Source organism: Aethalodelphis obliquidens, unplaced genomic scaffold, assembly GCF_003676395.1.
Source record: "Aethalodelphis obliquidens isolate GAN/ISIS:26980383/991018 unplaced genomic scaffold, ASM367639v1 scaffold14, whole genome shotgun sequence".
NCBI classification, from domain to species: domain Eukaryota; kingdom Metazoa; phylum Chordata; class Mammalia; order Artiodactyla; family Delphinidae; genus Aethalodelphis; species Aethalodelphis obliquidens.
The window spans coordinates 22,786,349-22,793,902 of record NW_020837958.1 but is presented as its reverse complement, the minus strand read 5'-3'; the positions used below and the strand labels follow the sequence as shown (position 1 = coordinate 22,793,902).

Below are 7,554 nucleotides of genomic sequence, written 5' to 3'. Positions count from 1 at the left end.
TAAATGTTTATCTTCATGTTTTCATATTCTTATGGGTGGCACATGTATCCAAGCCATCTGTTAAGTGTGAAAAATTATATGAGTATTTTTACCATTTCCTACTTATGTGTACAAAATTCTCCTGTCAAAATTTAAATTGAGATAATGAATGATGTACGGATATCTATTCTTTTACCTACCCTTTCTTTTCTTTTCTTTTTTTTTGACAGTAGCAGTGTGATGGTATATGAGGAATACTGTTGAAATTCTTAACATGTGCAGTCAGAAAATTTGATTTCTGACGTATTGTTTCGTCTCTCTCATCTTTGTTTAAGTGTCTTATAACAGTAACCTGAAGTCCATCCAGCTCTGTTGAGTTCAGGAAGTAAACTGAATTAATTGGTGTTTACCCATTCTAAACTGCTCCACAGATTTATAATAAATCAAACATACTGGAAAGCAATCAGCTTAAAGGCCTATAACCCACACAAAAGTTTTTGTATTTGTCAGGCCAAGTAAATTTCTTTCATCCAAGGTTTTCAGGACATTTTGTGATAAAATCAACGGGTGAGCTCTCAGCTCACCTATCAGTTTCCCTACCTTTCAATACTTACCAGTCTCAATTAGGGGATTCCTTCTATATTAGCATGATATTATAACTATAGTGAAACAAGATTTAAAAAATAATATTGAATAATCATGGAATTTATTTTCTTACCCAGGAAAATCAGGCTTTTAATAGTATTTCTTTGAAGCAGAGAAAAGTGTTCTACATATAGTGGTTCACATCAACCAAATAAAGTACTGATGTCTCTAGCCTTTGCTTCCCAAAATGGAATAGTAGGGTTTTCAAAATATGTCCCCACTTACTTGCCACTATTCTAAATAAAAGGAAACACATAAGCCAACTTTTGGTATTCTCCAATTGGACTATATCTGTTAGGCATCTCTTGAAGCCCATAGGATATGATGAGACTGCAGTGGGTTGAACAGTGCCACCCCCCCACCAAATTAATGTCTGCCTGGATCCTCAGAATGTGACCTTATTTGTAAATAGGGTCTTTGTGGATATAATTAGGGTAAGAATCCATATAAGACCATACAGAATTAGAGTAGGTCCTAAATCCAATGAGAATGTCCTCATAAGAGACAGAAAAGGGAGAAGAAATCCATGTGAAAATTCATATGAAGACTGAGGCAAAGATTGGCTCCAAGATAAGGAACACCTTGAACCATCAGAAGCTGAAAGAGGCAAGGAAGTATTCTCTCCCACAGCCCTCCAAGGGAGTATAACTCTACTGACACCTACAGTTTGAACTTAGAGCTTCCAGAACTAAGAGGGAATAAATGCCCATTGCTTTAAGCCAACAAGTGAGTGATAACTTCTTACGTGCATCCATAGGAAACTAATATAATGCCCTGATCTAAAATTTGCTATTTTGGTCATTTCTGTATCTTTCTGAGAAGAGTTTGTAAGCTTGTTCTTCTACTACCAATCTTTCTCAAGGACTCTCTTTTCATTTTTAAAGGTAATTAACTTAAGGTCCTGTTTTCAAGCCTTAAAATCAATTTAAAAACTCATAAGAAACTTGGTTTAATTTTTTGAAAAAAAGTTTAATTTTGGTTGTGTGGATGGGGTTTGATGTATACTATGTAAGTCAGTGATTCCAATCTTCTGTTTGTAAGCGCAAACGCACTTCTACCAGTAAAAATATTCATTTCATATCATGATTTTTCAGCTCTGTTTAGAAGTCTTAGTAAGACAGAGATAGGCTACTAAGATGGATATTGTAAATAAATAAAATACCAACAGTCATTTTTTATGTTCTGCCAGGAGGACTTTGTTCTCCCTTATTTGTTAATCACTTGTCTGTAATGAAGTTAAGTTCCCTACTTGGAATGTAATGTTAAGTTCTGAATTCAAATTTTAAAGAAACAGAAAAAAGAAGGATTGAAGGCCCTGCAAGCATGGTGTCATCGAAGGGGAGGAAGGACATGCCCCAGCTGGGGGGCTACAGCCCTATCGACTACAAGCGGAACCTTCCGCGTCGGGGGCTGTCGGGCTACAGCATGGTCGCCATGGGCATCGGGACCTTGCTCTTTGTGTACTGGAGCATGATGAAGTGGAACTGCGAACGCAGGCGCCTGCAGATCCAGGAGTTCGAGGCCCGCATTGCGCTGATGCCTCTGTTGCAGGCAGAGAAGGACCGGAAGCTTCTCCAGATACTTCGGGAGAACTTGGAGGAGGAGGCGATCATCGTGAAGGGCGTGCCAGATGGGAAGGTAGGTGAGTCCGTGTTCCACACAACGTGCTGGGTGACCCCCATGCTGGGCAAGCTCTACGGGCTGCGCATGTGCACAAACGAGGAGGTTCTCAATGCCACCTCCGGCTTCAAGCAGTACACCTAGGGGCCTGTGCCCCTCAGACCACTGGACCCCTACTGCCTCCCCACCAGGAGAGAACAAACGCTCTGGAGACTGGCAAAAAAAAAAAAAAAAAAAAAGAGATAGAAGGACTCAAAGTCATTTTACATGATGGAAGAAATGGGATATATGTACCTGTGTACATGCTGACTTTGTAAAACAGCTTAACCTCCTTCTGTTTGGCCTTCAGATATAATGAGATGATTAGGAAGTAGACGATTCAGAAAAAAATAATAATTGACATAAAGTTAATAAAAAGGATTTTCTAATGGACCGAATTTCCTGAAAATGGAAGGCACTAGGAATTGCAGTGGGGAATCTGTTACTAGATTAATAGTTTTCTAACAGTGAGTGCCTGGAATTCCATTCTGTGGCTTAAAACATGGCAAATGTATATCTACTAACAGGTTGTAGATGTGTCTGACTGTAACCTCAAGAAATAAAGGAAAATAATAGAAGCAAAGAATAAAATGTATGTAGTGCTTGGATTATAGAAAACCTTGAATGCAAGATTAAGTGTTTCTGATTTTTCTCTAAACAATGGGGCTGGGATGTGATACTAGGAGTACTTCTTGAAGTTTTTGCATAATTATGCAATCAAAATACATTACAATAAAATGAACATGATGATAAAATTAAAGATAGTGTGAAACAAACTCCAACTTTCTTACATTTAAAAGTGTGTTTTTGGTTTTTTTTTTACATATTTGGTTTTAACAGATACTTTTATTCCCTAAAACTTTGCTGTAGAACATTCTCTCAAGAACTGAAAGAAATGGACATGAAGTCAAGAAATACATCAGGGTTAAGAAATAGAGACATGGAAGGAGAATAATAAACAGGCAAACTAAAATATATAGAAATGCAATCAAATACACTAAGAAAAATGTCCACAGGAATTCAGTAGAATCTCATTTTCTTGATTCACATATTCTATTGCTAATCCTTTGAAGCATCAAGGGTTGGGAATTTCTATTTCTCAGGGTAATTATAAATTTCCCTAGAAGTCTACAGAAAATCATATGAGCACAGAGAAGTAACAATAAAATACTACACAGGGCTGAATGTGATGGCTTAGTTACTGAGTTTACTACTAGATGTTACTTTTAATTCATAACAGTGAGAAAATTGGCTCATATGTTATAGCATAGTTACTGGGAGGAAAAAAGGGGCTTAGACACAATTTTCTATGCCTTTTGAAGCTGACTTTAGCTGGGTTGTATGATTAGTTTTGCCTGGGGGTTAGAGAACTGTTGAACATTCTGTCAGTGCTAGGGCTCATTTGGCTTTCTCTCTAAGATATTGGTCAATTTCAGCTTATCTGGCAAAGACTAAGGTTGCAATTTATTTTATTTTATTTCTTAAATATTACTTGAAACTTTTCCTTTTTCCATTCTAAGATCAACCAAGAAGTTTTACACAAAATGGAAAAACACAATGGTCTCTCCCTGTGGTGACTTCTTGGTATTTTAACAAAGGCCGGCTGAGCAGCAGGGAGGCACGTTAAAGACAGCACTTTCCTGGCAGGTTTGTAAATACATGAGAAAACAGGCAATGCTCATGCTTTTAATACTCAAGAATAATTTATAAGTTAATTGTACTAACTCTGAAAATTGTATTTATTCAACATTACTGTGTCACAAGAACTATATTATTTAGGTGCTAGAAACGAATTGCACAGCCTAACCTCAAAGAGCTTACAGTTGACAAAAAAAAAAAAAAATGTAGACATATAAATATAAATCTCTATATAAAGATGGTATAATAATTTCACAAAGGGTATGTCACATCCAGTAAGTGTTGGGATCATAGACGGATTCAATGAGGAAGTGATATTTGAACTAAATTTTGATGAAAGACATTAAGGAAATAGAGGGAAGGACATTCCAATAAAGAGGAAAACATACATTAACACACATAGGCAGGAATGCCCAGACTGGCATTAAGAAAAGAAATTAGGAAAGTTAGATTGTCTGGAAAGTAGGATCCATAGTAATAGAAAATATTACCTCAACTTGCAGCCTGGATTAAGCCATGACATTATGTTAATAAGTATTTCATTACCACTGTAGTAAACTTTTAGAAAGGAGTTCATGAGCCAACTCAAGATTTGCTTCTCTAAAGAAGACTAAGCTCTCCAGCCTGCATACCTAATGTCCATTTCTGATTTCTCATATCTCTCATAGTTGCTATTTGGCCCTTTTGCAATCAACATTTCTCCTGATATTCACATAATTCAACCTCATTTCCTCATAGCATCTGAAATCCTTCAGCATAGGGATATCTTCTTTCAAAACTTTCAAATATTCATCACAGCATTTGTCACAAAATACTTAGTAACTCATCCCTAATGATGGGATTTGAACAACTAAACAAGTTTGCTTACTTCAGTAATTTAAACCTCAGCATGCATTAATATGTGCTAGGTAAAGAGAATGTACTTTCACATTACATTTTGATGTGCACTTTTTATCGCTGAATACTTTCTGAAAGGTGATATGCACCACTGCTTGCTTATCGTGAAATCCCACATGTCATAACAGAAAGCCAGATAATAAACATTTATCAAGAGACATGCAAGTAAATTGCTTAACATAGTATTGGGGCATAGAAATCCATTAAATAAATGCTGCCTAGGATTATGATTATTAATAGTGATCGTGGTAGACACAGTAGCAGTAGGAATAGTAACAGTGGAGGTGGTAATTCAAAGATATTTGAAGAGGTAAAGAGTCAATATAAATAAAGTCAACAAATAAATAACGTCAACAAAATATGGATCATATTATAATAAATACATTACTATATTTTATGAAATTTTAACTTTTAATAAATGTTTGAAACATATTAACAAATGCTGCATTAAAAATAAACCAGAAATATTTCATTTTGACTTGTATTTAAACTAATTTTTGTAAATCTTTTGTTTTATGCAAAAAAAAGTAACACTTTTTATATGGCACTCTTTTTTGGATCATCATGGCCAATGAAAGGTATGTTCAAAATTTTGTAGTCACAGAATAAAACTATTTTTTCACAGCATCTATAATAAAAATTTACAACAAAATTTTTATTCAGCAACACAATATGGTGCAGTTTTATGTTTCCTCTTATTATTGTCAAAATGTATGGTTTATTCCAAATGATATTTAAATCTCCTTATTAATAATCCTTATTGTCTGCATAGAACATACATTTTTTATACCTCACACAGAGAAAATTTTTAGTGTTAAACAGAAAGTCTATAGGAATTTTCTGAATGAACTCAATGTTAAATTTAAAATATGTATATATTGCACAAGGAAAATTATAGCTGAAAATGGACCATTTTCATAGCTTTCCAACAAAAAAAGCTAAATGGTTTAAACCTGTATCTCAAAGAAGCAATCCACTGATCATCACTTCTCTAAAGCAGGAGAGAAATCTATGTTGAACACTATTTGAAAAGCCGTTAAGGACTAATTACAGAGAATTAAATCATGTCTTTTTTTTTTTTAATCCATTTTAGTAGCTGAAGTAGTTTTCAGGAGTTACTAAATTTTAAAAACCTGTGGGGACAACTAACCGCTGAACAATCATCGATAGGAAGACACTGGAATTCACCAAAAAAGATACCCCACATCCAAAGACCAAGGAGAAGCTGAATTAGATGGTAGGAGGGGCACATTCACAATAAAATCAAATTCCATAACCACTGGGTGGGTGATTCACAGATTGGAAAACAAGTATACCACAGAAGTCCACCCACTGGAGTGAAGGTTCTGAGCCCCACGTCAGGCTTCCCAACCTGAGGGTCCGGCAATGGGAGGAGGAACTCCCAGAGAATCAGACTTTGAAGGCTAGTGTGATTTGATTGCAGGACTTTGACAGGACTGGGGGAAACAGAGACTCAACTCTTGGAGGGCACACACAAAGTAGTGTGAGCAAGAGGACTCAGGGGAAGGAGCAGTGACCCCATAGGAGACTGAACCGGACCTGCTTGCTAGTGTTGGAGGATCTCCTGCAGAGGTGAGGGGCAGCTGTGGCTCACCATGGGGACAAGGATACTGGCAGCAGAAGTACTCCTTGGCGTGAGCCTTCCTGGAGTCTGCCATTGGCCCCACCAAAGAACCTGTAGCCTCCAGTGCTGGGTTGCTTCAGGCCAAACAACCAAAAAGGAGGGAACTCAGCCCCACCCATCAGCAGACAGCGGATTAAAGTTTTACTGAGCTCTGCCCACCAGAGCAACAGCCAGCTCTACCCACCACCAGTACCTCCCATCAGGAAGCTTCCACAAGCATCTTAGATAGCCTCATCCACCAGAGGGCAGACAGCAGAAGCAAGAAGAACTACAATCCTGCAGCCTGTGGAATGAAAACCACATTCACAGAAAGACAGACAAAAGGAAAAGGCAGAGGACTATGTACCAGATGAAGGAACAAGATAAAACCCCAGAAAAACAACTCCATGAAGTGGAGATAGGCAACCTTCCAGGAAAAGAATTCAGAATAATGATAGTGAAGATGACCCAGGACCTCGGTAAAAGAATGGAGGCAAAGATCGAGAAGATGCAAGAAATGTTTAACAAAGATCTAGAAGAATTAAAGAACAAACAAATAGAGATGAACAATACAATAACTGAAATCAAAAATAACCAAGAGATTACTGGAGAAATCAAAGAAGAAATCAAAAAATACCTAGAGACAAATGACAACGAAAACACAATGATCCAAACCTATGGGATGCAGCAAAAGCAGTTCTAAGAGGGAAGTGTATAGCAATACAATCCTACCTTAAGAAACAAGAAAAATCTCAAATAAACAATCTACCCTTACACTTAAAGGAACTAGAAAATGAAGAACAAACAAAACCCAAAGATAGTAGAAGGAAAGAAATCATAAAGATCAGAGCAGAAATAAATGAAATAGAAACAAAGAAAACAATAGCAAAGATCAAAAAAACTAAAAGCTGCTTCTTGAGAAGATAAACAAGATTGTAAACCTTTAGCCAGATGTATCAAGAAAAAGAGGAAGAGGACTCAAATCAATAAAATTATAAATGAATAAAGGAGAAGTTACAATGGACACCACAGAAATACAAAGCATCATAAGAGACTACTACAAGCAACTCTATGCCAATAAAATGGACAACCTGGAAGAAATGGACAAATTC

The 7,554-nt window shown here is 36.6% G+C and overlaps 1 pseudogene; it reads left to right on the top strand.

Annotated features, from left to right (window-relative positions):
* The first annotated feature begins 1,947 nt into the window (after positions 1 to 1,947).
* On the top strand, positions 1,948 to 2,412 carry LOC113625211 (NADH dehydrogenase [ubiquinone] 1 alpha subcomplex subunit 13 pseudogene; annotated as a pseudogene).
* Positions 2,413 to 7,554: the final 5,142 nt, after the last annotated feature.